The sequence below is a fragment of the Nicotiana tomentosiformis genome, chromosome 1 (assembly GCF_000390325.3).
Source record: "Nicotiana tomentosiformis chromosome 1, ASM39032v3, whole genome shotgun sequence".
Taxonomy (NCBI): domain Eukaryota; kingdom Viridiplantae; phylum Streptophyta; class Magnoliopsida; order Solanales; family Solanaceae; genus Nicotiana; species Nicotiana tomentosiformis.
This window is the reverse complement of record NC_090812.1, coordinates 126,526,747-126,548,095: the sequence shown is the minus strand read 5'-3', so window position 1 is coordinate 126,548,095 and position 21,349 is coordinate 126,526,747. Positions and strand designations below refer to the sequence as shown.

Genomic DNA, 21,349 nt, shown 5'->3' with positions numbered 1-21,349 from the left:
CCTTATATCTCTGCTTTATATATTTCAAACAAATATTGTATTTTTTTTATATCAGCATTGTATTTTTATTCTTAGTAGCTCATGACTAGTGACACTAGTTCTTGGAGTAGCTTTTATTGAATTTCGCATTTTAACCTCATTATTTATATGGCGGTTTTCTGCTCGAGTTATATTAGCGTGGGTTTGTTCGCCTATCGGGTTAGGTTAGGTGTCATCACGACTTGGTGGAAATTGTGTCGTGACACTTTCATGTAAAGGAAATTTAAAGATGATAACTACTACTCCTAAGCTGATTATTAACGTTTCTTAAAATACTTACCTCTTAAGTATGAATTTCTAGTCTAAGTTGCACAAATTGGGCATTTAACAATTCTTAACCCACTTCTTTTGTCCATTTTTGGGGAGGTCGTACAAGGAAAAGGGAGGAAAGCAAAAGGATGTTATTAGTTAAGTAAAACTAGTTTTGGCAGGACTGAATAAACCCTTGCCAAATGAGGTACAGAAATTAATGAATGCATTCTTTAGTCATTAAATCATCATAACCAATAAAAACGAGTATCCACCATCTTCAAGGTATCAAAATAACAAAATACTGCAGTTTCAAAGTGTGTGCCGTTTCTAACAGCTTAGACATATCCAACTTGAGAACCTACTCCACAAAAAATCTACAAACAGAACAGCCAGTAAACCACTATTCAAATGTAATCTCAGATTACCATATTGATCAAATGGACAGACAAGCTAAAATCTAAAACAAGTGGAGCTATGAACACCAATTTCCTAAGTGTTCCTACATAGAAGTGAATAAATAAATATACAAATCAAAGATACAAAATGGGAATGCTATTAAGGAAGAAAACTAGCATTCCCTCTCCAATGCCTGACTAATCTTAGTAAAAGTTTCTTTTGTCACGTATTTATCGGGATGATAAATGCAAGTGGCCGATGTAGTATGATTTTATCAAGCTTTACCGGGCTTTAACGCCTCTGAAATGCCAATGCTTACATTCTTCTGCTTCCCTTCTCGCCAATACCAGTCTCTTGCATCATTGCTACAAATTCATTGTAATCGATTCACCCATCTTGAAATATTAATATGGGTAGAAAACATTGAGTTTGAGCAAAGAGATTAGAAGAAATTCTACTAGATTTAACCCTGCATGGTTCTCCAAAGATATCACAAGAAATTTAAGAGGACAGAGGGATGTACATTATCTTGATCAACTTCACGCATAAGTTCTTCGATGGGGATATTGCTCATTCCAAACTTCTCACAAGCCTGTTGCAGCTCATCCTTTGTGATATACCCACTACCATCTTGATCAAAATAAGAAAAAGCCGCATACATGTGATCCTCCTTTTGAATTTATTTAGATGGAGCATAGCAGCGATAAACTCGCCATAGTCAATGGTACCACTATTATCAATGTCTGCCTGCAATTGCGCAAAGAAGCTTGTTTGAGAATGGATCAAGTTTGACAATATATGATTAGGAATATCTGAATGTCTGAAGAAGCAACTAGAAGAAAAAGTATTCAACACTTCACTAATAATTTTACTGATAGAAAGTTAAATTCATATTCCAAAAAAGGTTGAGCTCTCATATGCTGTTTGTCACTTCAAACTTCAAAGACATCATTGATTATTTGCTTGAATAACTTGTAAGTTCTCCAGGACTTATATTCTTAATTTAGTTGTTATTTTGGTTGAAGACAGTAAAGGTTGGCATTAGATTGGATGGGTGAAGAGCCTCTTCACTTGCTGAAGGAATTTAGCACCAGATATCACCCCTAGTGTAACTTTCTTATCAAAAAGCCAAATCTTGCTGTTAGTTCAATAATTACAAGATTACTAACTAATACTTTCATTAGATACTCCTCATTATTGCCTCCTCTGCGGAAAATTTACCCAGTGCTAAAACGAAATCTTAAATGTGTCACACGTAGAACCAGAAAACAAGAGAAACAGAGAAGTTGAAATGTACAGCAGAACTGACTCAAGAATTTCAAAATACTTTACAAGGATTTAACAAAGTAAAGAATTTCCTTTTTCTTTTCCTTTGAGAGGGAAACTAGGATCATTTCTGGCACAATGACTTTTTTGTTCAAGACTTTTTATTAATGCGCATGATCCTAATGGGACGTGTTTCAGCAAAGAGCATTTTGCTCTCGAGCCTTTAAAAGGACATCAGGTGAACAGTTGGGCGCTCTAGACTCAATGGTAAAAGGCATGCTTTTGAGAATGTAACTAGGAAATGCAACTTAGTGATATCCCCTTTTTTCTGCTCACTTAAACCACTCTAGGTCAAATCTTGGTTGTTTCTTCACTCATTTTATCATTTTTATTCTCACTAGATAGGAAGAATATTTTCCAAGATCCTTTTGAGCGATCAAGCTGCAATCGAGCTTGGAGTGAATTAGTTAGCGTAGGTCCGTGGGAAGAAGTCTTCAATCTTGATTTTTTCCTATACAATGTGTTCTTCAGTTCATCTCGTCCAGTGGGGTCTGCCTCCTTTAGTATACTGAAATATGTAGCTAGATCAACTCGCACAAGGTGGGAAGGTACCGTTTTGCTGAAGATATTGAGGCACACTAAAAGAGTTTAAAATCATGGAAAGAGTTATAAGCTATGTTGCTCGGACTCTCCCAAAATGTCGCCAGGTGCATGTCAAATCCTCCAAAAGTAGTGCGAAGAAGATAGACACATGATTATGTCCTTGACTAGCATCACTTTTCACAGAACAACAATACATGTTTAAATTATCTTTGGATCAGAGGTAGTTAGACCTGCTGTTATGATTGGAGATATGACACCTAAACCTGATGAGTTCACTGTGGTGTCCTTTTAGCCCTGTTCTGAATCAGAATTACATGATTAGACAATCCCCCAGTAAATAACAGATTGCATTTCGCAGAATGTATTAGTAAATTTAACATATTATCCATTTTTTACAGTTTAGTAGCAACATTTGCCTTTAAAGTCCAACTCAGTTTAAGAATATTTTGATTCCAATAATTTTTTAGATATTTTATTAATTTAAGCCTTTAAAAATAAATTAAATTCGTTAAAGTATACCGAAGTATGATATGACCAATGGTGAACTCATACCCAATCACAAGCTGAAGCCATCTACTTATTTATTAGCAACATTAGTCCAGAGAATAGCTAGTCTAGATCAAATTTTTAAGAGTTTTTGATGACTATTATACAAGTGATAGAGTCAAGAAGTATTGACTCTTTTTTAATCATTACGTTAGTTCCTAAGAAGTCTCATTCAATAGGTATTAGCCTGTACTGTTAGTAGTATTTATGAAATTATGACTGAAGTCATATGCAGAAGAATATCCTATCCCTCCAATAGGCATCTTATTAAGACTGTTCGAACCGTTCTCATACAATCAATGATTCGTTGCACTTTTGGAGAGATGTAGTCCTCATATCCTGTTGTTTGATTAGTCTTAATCCTTCCTCTGCTATTCCTAATTGGGTACTATGCTCTATTTATTCCCATGCAGCATTTATGTTCTCTTTATCTTCCTGTCTCGGGAGTACATCTGCTATTAAGTGTGTGTTTCTTGGTTTTTCTAGGGTTCATAATGGATATTGTTGCCATTCATCTGACCTCAACCTTTCCTGTATGAGCCAATGACATTCTTTTAAACTCAACCTTTCCCGGGTTATACTTCTATCATCCTTGACCACAGTTTCTGTTCCAAGTTAACAGGTGAAGCCCACTTTTCTAGCCCTCTCTTCTGCGGGATGGCGACAAGCTATGACTGAGATGTTTCCTCTACAATATAGTGGGATTTGGAAGCTTATTCATAGCTCTACCTCCAAATAAATAATCTATTGGTTGTTGAGTTTGCATGATCAAGTTTGCTTTGAAGGTAAAATTGATTGGTTTAAGGCCTCTCGAGTTATCAAAATTGTACTCAGGTATTTGGACTCTATAATGGTGATACTTTCTCTTGCATGACTAAGATTGAACTTGGATGGATCAAACAATTCTTTCAAGTATTGAAGTTAACAGACCAGACATATGGAACTTGCATGATAATCAAGTTGTACTTCGAATTTCATAAAATCTAATGTTTCATAAGAGGAACATATATAGACCAACTGTCACTTTGTCAGAGAAATTCTCTCAGGATACGTAGTAAATAAGCTTTTGTAAGGAAATAGACCAGGATCCTAGTTCGACCCCAAAAGCAAGCTCATAAGGGGAGAATTGTCCAAGACCATATAAGAGACCACATCACATTCCTTCAATCAATGTGAGACCTTATACTTCCCCACAAGTCCAAGAATGGAAAACTAGAGTATGAATAACATTACAAGGAGGCCCAACATTGAGAAATAGAATAACAGAATCAATGGGTTTGACTCTGATACCATGTGGATAAATGGACATTGAGCTTAACTCAATCCAAAATCAGCTCATAAGGTAAGGATTGCTCAAGACAATATAACGAGACCAATCTCACATCCCACAATAGTACACCCTCACATATCCAGGCTTAACAATTGGAGCATGGACAACATAATATGGGGGTCCGTCATTGAGTAAATCAAGAATTGGAATGGATTTGGCTCTGATATCATGTAAAGAATTACACCTTGAGCCTAACTCAATCCCAAACGCTAGCTAATGAGGGGGGAGATTACCCAAAACCATATAAGAAGACCACAACCCATTTCCCAACCAATGTGGGACATACCAGCTTCCAAAATTGAACGATCAGTTTGCAGATATACTCACCAAGTGCATCACCGGTCCACAACTCATATATATACATGAAGCTTCGGGTACACACGACACTTATCACCCACAATAAAAGTGTCAAATAGCTAATCTAGACTTACTTAAATGTGTATATTTGTAACATTGTATCTAGTCGTGTCTACATCGGATAAATATAGCACATTATAAAGTGATTCTATAAAAGAATTTAGTTGTTAGACAGTTATCTTTATGCACTTCCAGTCGTTTTTCCCAGGTTATCTTGTTTCTCACTATGATCATTGTTCGCTACTGTTGTTAACATGTTTAGTAGGTGACTTCTGAGGGTTATGCTGTCTTGGCATTCACATAGTTCTTTAGGTTATTTTCCTCTCTAGGCATTCACATAATTCATAATTATTCTTCCCTGTAGTATGCCTTATCAGTTTGCTTTCTCTATCACATTTAAGGGGTCAATCAACAGATTGGAAGGTTGACAAATTAATATTTTTTCAGGAAGAGTTGACCTTGTTTGAGAAGACCGTTTACTAATTGTATTTTGCTTGTGAAAATGTTTCTTTTGGAAGGGACATGGTTGTGGTTCTGCATTCCCTATACTATGAATTAAAATCAAATAGAGCATTTTAACTAAATGGCTGCCATACAAGATCAGGGATAATATTATCACCAAGCATATTTCCCATGTCCGTCCTTTGAAGTGAAAAATTAACAGAAGTTTTATTTGATAGCCTATCAGTGCTTACATCTTCTTTCATAGTAGTGCTCCCTTCATGGGATTCTAGTTCTTGAAACTTTCACTTGTTTCTTACACCTTTAGGGGTTGTTTGGTAGGAGGTATTAGAAAAAATAATGCAAGCATTAGCTTTGTGCATTACTAATCCCTTGTTTGGTACATTTTTTCAACCCGTGTATAACTAGTATTAGTTATTAGTTATACATTCTATTTGGTATTATCCTATGTATAACTAATACATAGCAAACTATGGTATTAGCAATGCAAGAATTTTTAATACTTGCATAAATATGGACCAAGGTGAGGGAGAGAAAGGCCCGTGATTTGGACCAAGTCAAGTGCATCAAAGACGAGGACGGCATAGTATTGATGGACGAGGCGCATATTAACGAAGATGACAGACATACTTCCATAAACTGTTGAACGAGGAGGGGGACAGAACCATTGTGTTGGGTGATTTTAGGTATTGTAGGCGAGTTAAGGTCAAGGAGGTGGAAGGGGCGTTGCGTAAGATGAGCAGGGGCAGAGCGACGGGGTCAGACGAAATCCTGATGGAATTTTGGAAGAACGCAGGCCAAGAATACTTGGAGTGGCTTACTGGGTTGTTTAATGTTGTTTTTAAGACGAAGAAGATGCCAGAGGAATGGAGGTGGAGTACAATGGTTCCGTTGTACAAGAACAAGGGTGATATCCAAAGTTGCAACAACTATAGGGGTATAAAGCTGTTAAGCCACACTATGAAGGTTTGGGAGATGTGGTGGAAGCCAGGGTTAGGAGGAATGTGTCTATTTCTGAGAACCAATTCGGATTCATGCCGGGACATTCGACTACGGAAGCTATTCATGGTGATTTAGGCATTAGGAACCTGAAGAACCAAAACAAGGCCCTAAAGATGAAATGGCTATGGAGATACTCTCAGGAAATTGAAACCTTATGGGATAGTGAAATCAAAGCTAAATATGGAGAGGAAGGCAAGTGGGTGTCAAAGGTAGTTAACACAGCATATGGAGTTAGTCTATGGAGGTCCATTAGGTTACTTTGGCTTGTGAAGAAGAGTCATTCTACCATCAAAGTAAATAATGGCAACAAAACTTTCTTTTGGAAGGATAACTGGTTGGGAGCTGATTGTTTAAAGGAAATTTTCCCTGATATATACGGTTTAGTTCAACATCAGCAAAAAACAGTAGCTGAAGTATGGACTTCCAAAGATTGGGATCTTATATTTAGGAGGATGTTGAATGACTGGGACATGGCTAGATTGACTGAGTTCTACAAACAGATGGAAGATTTTAAAAGGTTACAGAGTGGGGTGGATACATAATGGTGGTAGGGATACAACAAAGGCATGTATAAGGTGAATTCAGCATACAAGTTTTTAAACCATTCTAATCAGCAAATAACTAATTAGCCATGGAAGCATATTTGGAAAGTCAAAGTCCCATATAAGATAGCTTGTCTTACTTGGCTACTAGCAAAGGAGGTTGTCTTGACCCAAGACAATCTCATAAAGAGAGGGATTCCACTCTGTTCAAGGTGCTTTCTTTGTGGGGAAAAAGCTGAAACAGTTAGCCATCTATTTGTTCACTACATGATAACAGGCCATCTATGGAAGATCTTTATTAATCTCAGAGGCATAGCCTGGACAATGCCTAGTAAGATTACGTAAGTGTTTTTTTAGCTGGGATGAAACTGGAGATGAAGCAAGAGATAGAGATAGATGGAGGACTGTCCCAGCTTGTATTTGGTGGACAATCTGGAAAGAAAGGAATTCCAAATGTTTTGAGAGTAGCAACTCAGTGCAGAAGATCAAACTAAAATGTGTTTTGCTATTTTGTTTTTGGTGTAAACAGATTTAGACAGAGGATACTATGTCAATCCTAGATATTTTAGAATATTGCTAGGACTAAAGAGCAGAACTTTTTCTTCTTTTGTCCACTTATAAATATGGTTTGAGTACAACCTATGTACTAATTTCATTTATATAAAAAAAAATATGTTACTGTAACGACCCGACCGGTCGTTCTGAGCTTTAGCGTTCCATTCGGTGGTTTGAGACTTTGAGTAGCTTCATATTATGTATTATGACTTGCGTGTATGGTTGGTTTCGGTTTTCGAGCGGTCCAGGATTGATTTGGAAGAATGATTCTCGTTTTAGAGGCTTTAAGTTGGGGGAGTTAACCAAAGTTTGACTTTTGGGTAAACGGACTCGGAAATGAGTTTTAATTATTCCAATAAGTTTGTATGATGATTTTGGACATGTCCACAAAGTTTGGTTAAATTCCGATGAGTTTTGGATAAGTTTGGGTTGTATGGTGATTGTTTTTGGTTCCGACGTCGATTTGAGCATAAAAGTTACCATATTAAGCAAACAGCCTTTGATTCGTGTTTCGACTAAACCATTATATCCGTATTGTAATTTTGGAACCATAGCAACTGAAATCATCATGTTTCGACATCGTATGAGGAATTTATGGTCATTTTACTAAGAATTGGGTTGCCAGATTTTTCAGATTAATTGCGAAATTGCCACTGAATTCGTATTTAAAAATCTGCACTATTTTCAAATATTGAAACCAACACATCTCCTTCATTATAAGGTCAAATAGAGTGATTCAAAAGCCTAACTTGACTGGAATTTCACGAGGAATCCATTGGAGGCATCAAAAGCGAGTTTCGGGATCGTTTGGCACAAGAAACGAGGCAGAACAACTGAGCGTTTTTGGCTATTAATGTTGTTGTAGTTTTTCTTATCTTGAAAGTTTGGGATTGGGAGAATTCAAGGATGTTCTTCAAGTTTCTTCCATAGGGTAAGGTCTAAACCATAACCTAAGTATTTCCCTTTGATTCATTCCCTTGGTTTAAGCTTTAATCCATGATTTTAATTGAAAACCCATTTAATTCTTTGAATCAAGACCTAGGGTTATGTCCTAAATTATAAAAAATTGAAAATGAGTTAGAGGCGTTTATTTTCCGATTCCTTTTGGAGTCTTGTTCTCCTATATTAGAAGAACAACATACTCGAATTTGGCGAGTTTTGGAAGAGTATTTCGGGAGATATGGGACCCAACTAGTGTAGGTTGGACTCTTGGGTTATCAACACGCAAGAGCGATGTTTTGGCAAATTGGTTGAGCTGTCGGACTCCGATTGAGTCGGTTTTCGTTCGTGTGAGCTTGTATTGGTTCGGGCTTCGCTCGGATAAGCTTGGATTCGGAATCCAAGGCGGGCCCGGCGTTGACTTTTGTTGACTTTTTGGGGAAAATGTAAAGATCATAGCTTTATTTATTGTAATTGGTTTCTCATTGTTGGGGTTGCTCTGATGGTAAGCACCCTCCACTTCCAACCAAAAGGTTGTGAGTTCGAGTCACCCCAAGAGCAAGGTGGGGAGTTCTTGGAGGGAAGGATGCCGAGGGTCTATTGGAAACAGCCTCTCTACCCCAGGGTAGGGGTAAGGTCTGCGTACACACTACCCTCCCCAGACCCCACTAGTGGGATTATACTGGGTGGTGGTTGTTGTTGTTGTTGGTTTCTCATTGTTTGATGTTATTAAGTCATTTTTGGTTAGATTTGAGCAGTGTGGAGGCGAATTTTAGGGGAAAAGCTACTTCGAAGGGTTGAGTTGGCCTAGTTGAGGTAAATATCTTGCATAACTTTGTGGGGGAGAAACTACGCCTTAGGATTTGGATTGATTGTGCTATTTGCGTTATGTAAAAGCCGTGTACGCAAGGTGACGAGTGGGTACGCTCGCTATATGTGGTATTTGACCGGTTTAGATTATCTAGACTCTTTCCATGCCTTTAATTGAATTGTCATAACATGTTATATCTCTCATTGTTAATCTACTCTTACATGCTCTATTTGACATTGTTAGCACTTGTTCTACCTCTTGTTATTTTGCTCTTATATGCTTTAGTTGAAGTTATTGCATTCCTTATTGTCTCGTTACCTCTTAATTATTGAATCACTTTTAATTGAAATTGTTATTTCGTGGAATATCGTCTTGTTTAGTTATTGGTGTTGAAGTTGTAATACCCGTTATCACATTGAGATGGAGTTGTTAATTGTTGAGATACCTTTCCTTGTTGAGCATTCCCATTCATTTTGTTATTGTTGAAATTCTTGTACACATTGTGGTTGAGCCATGGACTATTTGTTGTGGAAATATTGAATTGTTCGTCCCTTCCATGACTCCATGCTTATTTGCTACTTGCCTTAACTGTTTTACTTGCACACCTTAATTGTCACGTGCTTTACTTGTCCTGTTGTTTTTGTAAGATTTGTTGCATTCCTTTGATTATTACGTAGTTCCTTTATTGCCTTGCACTTATACCCTTGGATTGTAGAAATTCTTGTAAATTGAGTTATTGGATTGTTTATGTTTATTGAAATTGTTTGTGGATCGGGTTGCACGCCGCAACGGGAATTGAAGGATAATGAATTAAAATGGTGGAATAAGGGAGGATTATGATATTGATAAATAATGATATGGTGGGATCGGGTTGCGCGTCGCAACGGTTTGTGTACGTAATAACTAATATTGATAAATGATAATATGGTGGAATAAGGGAGGATTATGATGTTGATTAATGACGATATGGTGGGATCGGGTTGCGCGCCGTAACGGATTATTTACGTTACACTTGATATTGATAAAGGATGTTATGGTGGGATCGGGTTGCGCGCCACAACGGATTGTGTGTGTTGTACCGGTTGTTGTTGTTGTGTTAGTTTCAACATTTTTATATGAGATTACGAAGTTTGTTATTCTGGGCTTTCTGATAGTGAGGTTTGAATTCATTTTCATAAACTAACTGCTTTACTTTCATTTCCTGTTTTCTTTCCCTGTTATTAATATTTAATTGTGTGGAGTCACTATATCATATTCTGTTGAGTTTTTGGTAACATAATGGTTTAAATAAAAGAATTATTAACATTATTTATTCTATGTGCCTCTTAAGATAGAACTCGTTATCTCACTCGGTGCCTTATTATTCTAAATGGTTATCGCACTTTCACTATAATTGGGTTCTCAAATTATACTCATCACCCTGTTAGATGTTTACCTTACTTAAAATTGTTATCATGTTTTTCCTTAACAAATTTTATATTTAATTCGTTAATTTAACTTATGTTTTGTTTTGTTTAAAAATGATACTTTTACTCAATTTTATTGATTTCTAAACTAAACCCATCTTATACTCTGTTTCATACAAATTGTATATTATTTTACTTTACTTGATTTCTAAACTAAACTCATTATTTCATTTGACACCTTACTTTATTCAAGATTGTTATTATGTTTTAAGGTGTTTAAATATATCTTTCGTTCATCTAAATTAATATTTATCACGGTTGCAAAGTACATGGTAGCACGTGAGCTTTGCCGTGCGAAGGTGATTGTTATTGTGGGCACGAGGTACCATGTGTAAGATTTGGAAATTGTGGTCCATGACTTGTGGTTTATGAGGTGTGGTGCCTCGGGATAATTCTTGTTGTAAGTCCATGCGTTGGGAGCAATTTGATTTTTTGAGTTGTCATCCATTTTTTTCTTATTTGAGTTCATTTACATCTCATCGGTGTTATGATTATGTTGTTTCTTTATTACTCGTTTACTACTTGTTGCCATTTATGCTTCTATTACTTCATTGTTGGTCATAAATCAATAATTTTTCCGTCGTGGGTCTTACATTGATGTTCTTTCCATTGTTAGTTTATGTATATCTTGAACAGGTTTCTATGTCTAGTAGGTGTCTTGACCTGGCCTCGTCACTACGCTACCGAGGTTAGGCTTGATACTTACTGGGTACCGCTGTGTTGTACTCATGCTATGCTTCTGCACATTTTTGTGCAGATCCAGGTATTCTGATTGTGTTGTTAAGATTTGCGTCTGTGCGGCGGGAGACTTCAAGGTATACCTGCTTGACGTTCGCAGGTCTCGAAATCACCATCTTACTTCATCATACTATTGTTAAATTGTAATTCAAAACAGTATTACGTTTAGAAATTCTAGTGTGTTTTAGTAGTGCTTATGACTCCGTACTACCGGTTTTGGGAAATGTATAACTATTGGCCGCTTGCGGCTATGTATGTCATTTAATGGTTTATGATAAATGATTAAATAGTTCAATTCTGTTATTAAATCAGCATGTGTTAGGCTTACCTAGTCTTACAGACTAGGTACCATCACGACATCCTAAGGTGGGAAATTGGGGTCGTGACAGTTACCATCTCAAAAAAATTCAAACTTAACAAAATTCATTTAACCAGCTTTGTCCAATCACCAAAATTAATGTTTTCAAGATGTAATAATTATGTAATTCTGAAAGGAAACCCTATGAAGTATTAGATATCAAAGAAAATTATAATTTCGATCGTAAATTATATCCATAATATTAACAAAATTACTTAGATGATTTAGATGTATCTTGTTCATAGGATCATTCAAAAGTTCTTTATATTGCTGTTAGTTTAAATATTCTTTGTGAAGATGAAAAAGGACAGAAATTGCTGTTTCGATAGACATCTTTATCATAAGGCGCAAAAAATGGTTTTAATGTTCTGATACATAAGACTTTGTTATTGATAATTTCTTTTGCCAAAAATATTAGTCAATTATAAACGAATTCAGCTCCACCTTAATTCCTGGAGTAAATTCCTATGTTGCTCGGACTCTCCAAAAGTGCTGCCGCACCCGTGTCGGATCCTCAAAAAATGCACTAAATTTGGAGGATCCGACACGCACCCAACAACATTTTTGAAGAGTCCGAGTAACATAGGTAAATTCTACTTTCAAATGAAATACTGAATAGTCTAATATCTGTCTCCGATAAGAAAGAGAATATTTCAAGGCTTCTATGATTATGTAAACATGATCTATTCAGGAAAGAATATAGCTCATAGACAAAACAGCAAAATTATTTACTTACCGCTTGCATTAAACTAGTTATTTCTGAATCCTTCAGATTGGCACCTACTCTCTCCAAACCCTTCTTCAGTTCCTCCACAGTGTAATATGTCCACTGTTATCGGTGTCTATCATTTTGAACAATTCCTTGAGTCCTGCAATTTCCCCTGCGGACAGACTTTCAGCAATAACCTAAATAACAGAGGGATTGGTCAGCAACAAAAATAATTGAAAAAACTAGTATTAGTTGATAACAGTTTTATGAAGAATATCCTTTTGCTATTCCTTATTTTATGATTTAATAAGAAATATATACCAAAAATTTCATGGTACATGGTATGACTTCTAACAATTATTTCTATAAATGTACTTTCCCAAAACATGATGGATACCATTTGTTAGGGGTTCTCACTGCTCAAAGGTCCTAGGGATTAGAATAACTTACTCTAACAGCTATCTTTTTTAATTTGTTCATTGCAGAAAATTGATTCAGATGACTCAGAACAGCAGAATCAAGAGGCTTATCTGGAGCAACCCCGTTAACACGGACCCATGGGTGACCTGAGATATATGGATAATAAGAACACCCATTATTTAGATTAAAATTTCATAAGAAAGTACATGGATAGACAAGGTAACCTAAATTGGAAAGTGTTAGAATCTATGAGTCTAGAACCTAAGTTGCTCGGACTCGGGTGCGGGGATCTAGAAGTCGGATCCTTCATGATACAAATTTTAAGATTCGGGGGTGAGGATCCAAGTACGGATACGGGTGCGGGGATTCGGTAAAAATAATTCAAATATCTAAAATTTAGAGTTATAAAAATATGTCTAAATTATGAGACGTTATGTGGAAAACTTACAAGGTATTCCGAGAAGGAGAAAATAATGATCAAGAGGAGAACCTGAGAAGGAGATAATAGGAAAATGACCGACATAGAAATTTCTATATACAAGATCCATTTTCTTCAATTTTACCCTAACTTTTGTTTTGATTTCAGAAATCATTGTATCTATCCCGAATTTCTTCGTTGACTTTGGTCAAAGTACCCAAAATCGGTCGACCAAATCCGGTACGGGTCCCACACCCACCTCGTGTCAACACGGGTCAAAGTGAACAGTCTGAGCAGCTTAGTCTAGAACTAAGTTTTACGTTATTTCTCCCCTATCTTATCACCTTTGCGAGTCTCTCACATAAAAGAGCTCATGTAGAAGGTCAAGATCTTTTGCTTATTTTAAAAATTCTGAACAAGATAAGGTTAGGAAAGAAAACATGGAATCAGCAAGGAGCTACATTGCTCATAAATGTCGGCACTTTTGTCATATATGTCTCATCTTACCAACAATATGCCAAACTCCAGCACTAAACATCTAGTTACAAAACAATTGAGGTTGAAATATGATATTGCTTCTCTTCATATTCATATTCCTTCTTACAGCCATTTTATAAGTAGTGTAACATTTATTCACAAAAACAGCAGTGAGAGTGAGCTGAAAATGCTGAAATATATACAAATTTTATTAACCAACTCTCTTTTTACCTATGTAAAGGAGTATATGAGGGCTATTAGGGCATATAAAACCATATACATTTTGCATTTTACACCAAAAAACAAAATTCAGTAGACATCCATATAATTCTACTTTTAATGTATACTCTGTTTTTTTTTTTCTACTATAAGCTGAGAAATATTAATTCACAAGCATTCCATATGTTTCACATAACAGTTATTGCATTAATTGAGACATGTGTCCCCTTGCTTCAAATCCCATCAGCATACATTAAAGCAAGACTTCCGCTATAAATGAAAAGCAAATATTTGGCACATCAAGAATTAGTTTTACCGTCTTTCTATCTAAGAATGACACTGAATGGAGTGGTGGACTGGGAAAAAAGTTTGCAGACTCTATGATCATATAATATAAAGAAGAAAGGATGAGAAGTATCATAATCAAACATTAAGGAAACACGATGATGCTATGAGCATAAAGAATCAAATTAGTGAATATTGCATCTTACAAAGTACTTCATGGGCTGTCAGCCGCTTTTTTGGATCTCTCACAAGCATCCTTCTGACAAGATCTTTTGCACTTTCTGATATATTTGGCCAAGGTTCTGATACAAAGTCAAGTTCCCCCCCTCTTAGAACCTGTTCAAATATTCCTTGCTCCGTCTCTGATTCAGAACAACACAATAAATGCAAGATGGACCTAATCATGTTAGCTTCAAGAATTATACAGCCAAATTAATAAGGAAGAGATTCACAAGATCTGACCATCCCAGAAGCGGGGTACTCCACATAGTAAAATATAAATGATTACTCCAGCACTCCATATAATCACATTCTGGACAATAATTCTTGTGCAAGACTTCTGGAGCAACATAATAAGGGCTCCCGGCAACATCAGTGAAGATTTCACCTAGGGGCACAGAATATTTCTTCTTGATATCAGGTGTCAGAAAGTCAGCCAACAAAACAGCTAGAAGAAATAGTAGGCAGCAACAGCAAATTATTTTTAAAGAAGAACAACTACAGCCTACAACATGCATTGAACCATATCCTTGAGACTCTACAGGTGTGTTTGGTATGAAGGAAATAAGTGATATTCTCACCCATATTCCGGTGTTTGGTTAGGTAGCAGAAAATATTTTTGGAAAATATATGATTTAGGCAAACACTATATTTGACGAAATGGGTAAAGGACGGAGGAGGGTGATAGGTCAGGGTCTAGGGGCCAGAGTAGCGGTGGCGATGTTAGGGGGAGGGTGGGACGGGGCACGCGTGCAGGGGGGAGGGGGCGAGGTAGGGGGTGGATGGGGTTGGGGTTGGGTTGAGGGTGGGAGTGAGGGTGGGGGCGGAGAAGGTTGAGAAAGAGTTTTGAAAAATATTTTCCCTCCTTTTGGTAGGGAAATCATTTTCCTCCAATTGAAGGAAAATGAGTTCATGAGGAAAACATTTTCCAAAATATTTAAGCAAACCAAACATGGGAAAATTGGAACTTCATACTAAACACACCCTACATCCATAAGAAAATAAGCTTAATGTGAATAAATAAGAAAAGAATGGCTTGCTTCTTATTATTACACGAAATTCCTCTCAAATGAAAGCAACGGTTGTATATACCGAACTGCCAAGGTCAAGTCCTCAAGACACAAATTGAATAGCCACATGAATTGCGTTATAAGAACAGGGATAACAGAAAAGGCAAGAAAACCATAGATGCCCTCACTGTTTACTATGTCAGAATCAGATACAATGTTAGGATTAGATGCATGGTAAAATTGCTTTCCATCACAGGGGGTGAAACGTAGATATCTCTAGAGTTGATTTATAGCCTATTTAGAGGTTTTACTAGTTTGAACTGGAGTGGCCTTGTTTATTAAAGTAGAAGGTGCAGATTGTAAATTCTTCAACCAACTGACTACGCTTCATCAACAGCTCACACAAATCATAATTATGCTGCAAAAGATTGAATGTTGGGTTTGATGAGTACATATGTGAAGACATGATTTAACAAACTAGAATGTCCCCTGTCTAAAAGTTTAAGTTTGTACGGGAGACGTTTAGATAAATCAACATAGTATAAGAGCAGCCAGAGGTCCTAGGTTTCAAGTTTCCACTACCCATTATCAAAAAGTATTTCATGCGCTTGGCCCCGAAAGGAAAAAAAAAAGACCCAGATTTGCTCCTGAGTAGATCTGTGGCATAATCAGGGAGATTAGAGTGTCCCTCTCTAAAACTTTAAGCTTTTATATGAGAGGTTACTCTATTCAACACAGAAGAATTCTCAAGAAATACGAAGTTTTAGCATCATCCAAAGTACATTAGCTACACCTATTAATTAATAGTCATAAATTCAGAGAACCTAAATGTTGGATGTGAAACAGAAAAGGAGAGAGAACCTTTAACTGTATTGTTAAGAAGAACATACAAGAGCACTTCTTATATATGAGTTTTGGGTTTCACGTAATAAGGATAGTTACCTAATTCTTTGGATTTCTAACTATCTTGGCATAATCAATAAGAATATTTCACACAATAGTCATAATTATTCTCTTGACTTTCACCCATGACAAAATAATAAAGAATATTCTGCAGTATGCTCTTATTGATTTTCTCAACTTATAACATCCATCCTCAAACTCAAAGTGGAGAAACAACTTGAGTTCTCAAATCAAAACTGGGAGGTATCATTAGAAATAAATTAACTTGATGTTGTCATTAGACAAGACAGACTTAGCGTGAGCATGAGACAAATTTGACTTGGTGCTGTCGACCAGTCGTGAGATACTGACTTGGTATGGAGCTACAGCGAATCAGTGGACATGTCTGAACTGGAGAACATATAAGCTGCCAGTTTCACTAGATTGATGGCATAGACAAGTTTACTGTCAGCTTGACCAAATCTAGCAATCCATGATATTAATATGCGCTAAATAGGCGATGATTAATAATAAAATGATGGTACTGCAATAACATGTACTGATAACATTAGCCCCAGATAATTAATGGTCTGTGAGATGCATCAAATTATCAAAGTATCCAATTTTGCCAAAGATCTGAAGGGGCTATAATGAAAGAGACCTAGAGTTAGCCATGTAAATGATGAGGAACTCTGTTTCATACATTAACTGCAAGAAACATTTTCAAAAATAATATTACATTATGCTCTATGAAAATATAACAGACCCACAGCCAAAGGGCTCCTCCTTTCACATAGAAAACCACTCATGAATTAAGGACTGATGTTTTTTTTTCTTAGAAACAACCTCCTCAGCTAATAAAAATGGCAAAGCACCTTCTAGGTATGCTTTTGAGTTTGACAATAAGGAGCCTTACGCCTAAAACATAACCATGACTCTTAAAACAGCTAAAAACTTTATCCTTTATAGGCATGTCTATAGTTCATCCATCAGATAAAAAAGCAACACATACTGGAACAGAGTTCATCCGAGCCAAGCGTTTAACAATGAACTACCTCATAAAGCATTGCAAAGTTCTCATGATGTTCCAACTCAAATAAAGTATTATTAGCAATTGATTAATCTAGGTGAAATACATAAAGAACCCCATTAAGTTGTCCTCAACGACCATGCAGACACCTCAACTCAGCCTATAACCAAATAAACACTTCTGCTTGGGAAGAAGTGTGTCTCGTAAACCCCTTGCGCTGACATGACAAAATGTGTGTTACACTCATATTGGAGCGCGTGAAACTCTTTATAATTAGGTTTATCCTTTTTTGTCTTCCGAAACTCAATGTGGACCCCACCTAATTCTTTCTCTTCCGGCACTCTTCTCCACTATTTTTTCCATGGAAAATCTTCTCCCATTTATCTTTTTCCCGTCTTTTCCTTCTTGCTTATCTTTTTATTCCATGTCCTTGTCATCTAATTACACCTTCTGAAAAGTATCTCATCAATTGTGGTTCAAATTCCATTATCACCGTCGGCGCCACCATTTTTTCCAGCGACCTCAACTCTCACTCAGGCTACAGTACCTCTATTAAGGACCTCAATTTGACTGGGTTAACTTCTACTTACGAAATTGCAAGAACTTAAACACAACTTTCTTCGTATTAGCTCCAAATAGAGAAAGTGTGGTTAAATGGTGCAACTTCATTTCTAACCTAGTTAAATTGAGTGGAGGAGGTTTGGCAGGCGGCGATGATAAGGTAGCGGGCGGCGGTGGGGACGATGGTCTTGGGGTAGGGAAGTTACAATAACTTTTTAAAACAAAATACACGTGTCATTTAATGATTTGTCTGTTTGATACGTCATCCGCAAATTGTAACTAACGCATGAGGTTTGTTGGTCTCGGGTGTTTAGTTGACCTACTTTATTAAAAGCTTGAAGTGTCTAACTGGAAATGGGGTGAGTTGAGGTGTCTACCTAGTCGTTGAGGATAATTTAAAGGGGCCGTTTATGTATTTTGTCATCAATCTATAAAGATGACTCCTTGACATAAAAGAGATCATAAAATTTCGAGGAAGCTCCGAGTATATGACAAAACAAATAAGCTAGATCAACATCATTATTAAAGAAAATGTTTTGCAACTGGAATACCTGGCTTGAAGAACATTGATAACCCAGAGTCAATTGTCTTGAGGGGTGAATCCTCATCCTGATTAATAAAAAGGAAGTTCTCAGGTTTGAGGTCCCTATGCATGACACCCATGGAATGGCCCTTCCACAACACCTACAATTACCCTAGCAAGTTCAGCTGCTTTCTTCTCACTGTAATGTCCTCTCTTTATAATCCTGTCGAAAAGCTCCCCACCTCCACAAAGCTCCATTACAACATGTACTGCAACGGCATCCTCATAAGCTCCCATTATTTGTACCACACTAGGGTTCCCTGCCAAGTGGTGCATTATCTGAATCTCCCTTCTTACATCCTCCTCACTTGTCAACTTCCTTTTAGCAATGGATTTACACGCGAATTCCTTTCCGTGTACCTTGTCCACACATAGAAATGTCATTCCGAATTACCCTTGTTTTAGCTTCCTCCCTAAACTATAAATGTCCTTCAAATTTCCAGTTTTTCTTCCCAAAACGGATTCAATTTTAAGACCTAAACTCGATATTCGCTTAACATGACTAGGCTTGTTCTGTTTCACTGCCTCCACCGGCTTATTAGTATCATTAACATGTGCATTCTTGTCATTATTGCCCTCCATTTTGGGGGCATCAACTGTTTTACCAGCATACTCAGCCTCCCCAGTAATCTTAAGGTGTGGAGGTGGGGTACTCTGAGTGGCAGATTTATTAGAGTCACAGCCCTTAGCATCTGAACCAACTGAATTGTCTTGGTTCTTGTGGGAACTTGAGTCCCCTTTATTTGGGAGAGGTAAATGTTCTGGCTGCCTTGTTTCCCATACAGCTGCTGTGACTGATTGTAAGAAGCCATTGTTACCCAAATTGGGTCCCACACATGTATTCCCCATTCAAACAAATTTCTCCTCAATCAATATATCCCTTCCATTTCTTAATTCCAAAACCATCCAAACATGCCATTACTTTCCAAAGGACACAATCTTTGTCCTTCACATTTAAAACAACACTTCAAGAACCTACAGTCTTTTTCCCCAAATAGTTAATACAACCCAGAGTTTAACTACTCAACTGCAGGTCTGCAGCACAAAGAACCCTAGATTCCAGATTCCTAGAATCTTGAATAATCCCTTGAAATTCAAAAATTCAGGAAAATATTGGGTTAATTTTGTAGAAAAAAACAAACAGAGTATGACTTAATCTTGAAATCAGCTCCAAAACTCGAAAGCAAAGGAAAATATCAGGGATTTAAAGAATTGGGGAAAATATTAAGGAAACATTTTGGGGGAAGAAGGTCAGGAAATGTAGAGGTAAGGAAGGTGAATGGATAGTTTGATTGATTCGGATTCTGATTGGTTCATTAATTGATGAGTTGTAAAGTATTCTTTCATGTATGCATGCATGTGTTCGCTGTAGGGGCTTACAGATACACAATCTCCCCCCGCAGGAAAATTTTGGAGTAGCATAAAATTTTAATTGGAAAATATTTAAGTTTTCTTCTGTAAACGTTATAGGAGTATCGAATAAGGGGAGTTAGCAGGCACCACCTGGACGACATGTCTGCCCGGCATATAAGGGTACTTCCGACATTTCATAGGTTTAGCGTGCTTAAGAGAACTGTTCTCACTGCCTTAATATTTGAACATTATCAATAGCCGAAAAGGAATTGCCGCTTTTATTTGAGGGCCCATTGAGTTTTTTACATGCCACCTCTGCTCTTTTGAAAAATTGTACAGCTGATGCTGATGATGTCATAGTAGTGGACGTATTGCTTTTCTGTGTTTGCCCAGCGCCCCTTTTTTAATTTAAAAATTCTTCAATTTAAAAAACTCAACAATTACGTACAATTATTTTTTTTTTAAATGGTACACAAAATTTTGTGATCCAATCGTTGGGCTTGAACTATCATTAATCGCCAGATTTAACAAGTAGCTCAAATTTATATCTCCAAGTCAAAATGATTTTATTAGTTTGGCAATTTCTCTATAACTCAAATAAGAATTATTTTTTGTTTTATAAAATTTGAAAAAGATTTAAATACAATTAACAACTATTTATTTTTTAAATAACTAAAATATTTTATTAGTAAAGACATAATTATGAGAATGAAAGTAAAAATATTGAGAGAAAGAGATGTATGCACACATTTATTTAGCTTTTAATATGGGGTATTATCACTTTTAGCCCGCGCCAGAAACTACTTACATCTGATAGCCGAAAAATTATATAAAATTTGTATAATTTTTGTATATAACATACAGAATGTATATATATACAAAAAATATACTAATTTTATATTTTTATTCAGCTATTATTTTTACAGCGGCTATACAGTGTCATTTTTCCTTTTAAAACGAGGAGCCAAGTTGGAGTATGCTCATTAGGGAGGAAAATCCCAAAACAATACATTATCTTTGGCTTTAGACTCAAAGTCATACATATTCTTTCACATGGAGCACTAATAGTCCATTTACTTTAACAAAGTGGTGCACTTTTAGTCATAACACTGAGAAAAAGCCCAAAAATATACATTATCTTTGGTTTTAGACTCAAAGTCATACATATTCTTCCGCATGGAGCACTAATAGTCTATTTACTTTAACAAAGTGGTACACTTTTAGTCATAACACTAAACACATTTTAATTTTTAACAGAAATCTAAGATCTGACAAAATATTTGTTCCATTTATTTTCTTGTTTACCGAAAGAAATAAAGATGACAGATTTATCTAGATAGCAAATGGTAAATATACATATAATTTATTTACTATTTATCTATTTACTATACGTAAAATATATATTTTACTAAGAAATGTTAAACATCGTTAATTTTTATTTGCAATAATTTTTATCTAGATACCTCAAATGTTATCTAGATTTTTTATTATATACATAATATTTACTATACGTTGACATAA

At 36.3% G+C, this 21,349-nt stretch overlaps 1 pseudogene; it reads right to left on the bottom strand.

The window, feature by feature from the left end:
* Nucleotides 1-505: 505 nt before the first annotated feature.
* On the bottom strand, nucleotides 506-19,867 carry LOC104099942 (calcium-dependent protein kinase 20-like; annotated as a pseudogene).
* Nucleotides 19,868-21,349: the final 1,482 nt, after the last annotated feature.